The 3278-nt window shown below is 43.2% G+C and overlaps 1 non-coding gene across 1 annotated transcript; it reads right to left on the reverse strand.

Moving 5' to 3' along the window:
* Positions 1–660: 660 nt before the first annotated feature.
* Positions 661–768, reverse strand: LOC130977163 (small nucleolar RNA R71). Its single transcript, XR_009084868.1, has one exon. It is a non-coding gene; the product is annotated as a small nucleolar RNA R71 (small nucleolar RNA).
* Between the last annotated feature and the right edge of the window lie 2510 nt (positions 769–3278).

A 3278-nucleotide genomic window follows, 5' to 3' on the forward strand; every position in this document is an offset into this window, starting at 1 on the left:
CACTAAGTTCGAATTCTTCTACCTCTTCCTTCTAATTTTCTTTTTCTCTGACACCTCAAGGAATCTATATACTGTGACATAGAGGATTCCATATTTTCTTGTTCTCTTCTCTTTAATATGAGCAGGAACAAAGACAAAGGCATTCTTGTTGAAGCTGACCCTGAACCTGAAAGGACCTTGAAGTGAAAGCTAAGAGAAGCTAAGGCACAACTCTCTGTAGAGGACCTAACAGAAATCTTCAAAGAAGAAGAACCCATGGCAGCCGAAAACAACAACAATGCCAACAATGCAAGGAAGGTGCTGGGTGACTTCACTGCACCTACTCCCGACTTCTATGGGAGAAGCATCTCTATCCCTGCCATTGGAGCAAACAACTTTGAGCTTAAGCCTCAATTAGTTTCTCTAATGCAACAGAATTGTAAGTTCCATGGACTTCCATTGGAAGATCCTCATCAGTTCTTAGCTGAATTCTTGCAAATCTGTGACACTGTCAAGACTAATGGGGTTGACCCTGAGGTCTACAGACTTATGCTATTCCCTTTTGCTGTAAGAGACAGAGCTAGAATATGGTTGGAATTACAACCTAAAGACAGCCTGAACTCTTGGGAAAAGCTAGTCAATGCCTTCTTGGCAAAGTTCTTTCCACCTCAAAAATTGAGTAAGCTTAGAGTGGAAGTCCAAACCTTCAGACAGAAGGAAGGTGAATCCCTCTATGAAGCTTGGGAAAGATACAAACAATTGATCAGAAAATGTCCTTCTGACATGCTTTCTGAATGGAGCATCATAGGTATTTTCTATGATGGTCTCTCTGAACTATCCAAGATGTCTTTGGATAGCTCTGCTGGAGGATCTCTTCATCTGAAGAAGATGCCTACAGAAGCTCAAGAGCTAATTGAAATGGTTGCAAATAACCAATTCATGTACACTTCTGAAAGGAATCCTGTGAACAGTGGGACAAATCAGAAGAAAGGAGTTCTTGAGATTGATACTCTGAATGCCATATTAGCTCAGAATAAAATATTGACTCAGCAAGTCAATTTGATTTCTCAAAGTCTATCTGGAATGCAAAATGCACCAAGCAGTACTAAGGATGCTTCATCTGAAGAAGAAGCTTATGATCCTGAAAACCTTTCAATGGAAGAGGTAAATTACATGGGAAAACCCTATGGAAACACCTATAATTCTTCCTGGAGAAATCATCCAAATTTCTCATGGAAGGATCAACAGAGACCTCAACAAGGTTTCAACAACAATAATGGTGGAAGAAACAGGTTTAGCAATGGCAAGCCTTTTCCATCATCTTCTCAGCAACAGACAGAGAATTCTAAGCAGAGCCACTCTGACTTAGCAACCATGGTCTCTGATCTAATCAAAACCACTCAAAGTTTCATGACTGAAACAAGGTCCTCCATTAGGAATTTGGAGGCACAAGTGGGACAGCTGAGCAAGAAAATTACTGAACTCCCTCCTAGTACTCTTCCAAGCAATACAGAAGAAAATCCAAAAGGAGAGTGCAAGGCCATAAACATGGCCGAATTTGGAGAGGAAGGAGAGGAAGTGAACGCCACTGAGGAAGACCTCAATGGGCGTGCACTAGCCTCCACTGAGTTCCCCAATGAGGAACCATGGGAATCTGAGGCTCAAAATGAGACCATAGAGATTCCATTGGACCTACTTCTGCCATTCATAAGCTCTGATGAGTATTCTTCCTCTGAAAAGGATGAGTATGTCACTGAAGAGCAAGTTGCTAAATACCTTGGAGCAATCATGAAGCTAAATGACAAGTTATTTGGAAATGAGACTTGGGAGAACAAACCTCCTGTGCTCACCAAAGAACTGGATGACTTGTCTAGGCAGAAATTACCTCAAAAGAGAGAAGATCCTGGAAAGTTTTCAATACCTTGTACCATAGGAACCATGACTTTCAAGAAGGCTCTGTGTGACTTAGAGTCAAGTGTAAACCTCATGCCTCTCTCTGTAATGGAGAAGCTAGGGATCTTTGAGGTGCAAGCTGCAAGAATCTCACTAGAGATGGCAGACAATTCAAGAAAACAAGCTTATGGACTTGTAGAGGATGTTCTGGTGAAAATTGAAGACCATTACATCCCTGCTGATTTCATAGTCCTAGAGACTGGGAAGTGCATGGATGAATCCATCATCCTTGGCAGACCCTTCCTAGCCACAGCAAAGGCTGTGATTGATGTTGATAGAGGTGAACTGATCATTCAAGTGAATGAGGAATCCTTTGTGTTTAAGGCTCAAGGATATCCCTCTGTCACCATGGAGAGGAAGCATGAAGAGCTTCTCTCAAGACAGAGTCAAACAGAGCCCCCACAGTCAAACTCTAAGTTTGGTGTTGGGAGGCCACAACCAAACTCTAAGTTTGGTGTTGAACCCCCACATTCAAACTCTAAGTTTGGTGTTGGGAGGTTCCAACATTGCTCTGAGCATCTGTGAGGCTCCATGAGAGCCCTCTGTCAAGCTACTGACATTAAAGAAGCGCTTGTTGGGAGGCAACCCAATCTTACTATATTTTATCTATTTTCCTTTTGTTATTTTATGTTTTCTGTAGGTTGATGATCATGAGAAGTCACAAAAACAATTGAAAAAGCAAAAACAGAATGAAAAACAGAAAGAAAAACAGCACACCCTGGAGGAAGATGTTGCTGGCGTTTAAACGCCAGTAAGGCTAGCAGTTGGGCGTTTAACGCCCAGTCTGGCACCATTCTGGGCGTTTAACGCCAGAAAGGGGCACCAGACTGGCGTTAAACGCCAGAAAAGGGCAATCACTCGGCGTTAAACGCCAGAAATGGGCACCAGCGCAGCGTTTAACGCCAGATTTGGCACAAAACGCAAATTTTCTTGCCACTTGGTGCAGGGATGACTTTTCCTTGACACCTCAGGATCTGTGGACCCCACAGGATCCCCACCAACCCCACCACCCTCTTTCAGCTTCACCCTTCACCTATCAAATCCCACTATTCCCTTCACCACTCACATCCATCCTTCATAAAACCCCACCTACCTCACCATTCAAATTCAAACCACTTTCCCTCCCAAACCCACCCATAATGGCCGAACCCTACCCCTCCCCTCACCTCTATATAAACCCATCTTCACTCCTTCATTTTCACACACCCTAAACACTACTTCTTCCCCCTTTGGCCGAAACATAAGCCTCCTCCATCTCCTCCATTTTTCTTCTTCTTCTACTCTCCTCTTTCTTCTTTTGCTCGAGGACGAGCAAACCTTTTAAGTTTGGTGTGGTAAAAGCATTG

The sequence above is a fragment of the Arachis stenosperma genome, chromosome 4 (genome assembly GCF_014773155.1).
Source record: "Arachis stenosperma cultivar V10309 chromosome 4, arast.V10309.gnm1.PFL2, whole genome shotgun sequence".
Classification (NCBI taxonomy): domain Eukaryota; kingdom Viridiplantae; phylum Streptophyta; class Magnoliopsida; order Fabales; family Fabaceae; genus Arachis; species Arachis stenosperma.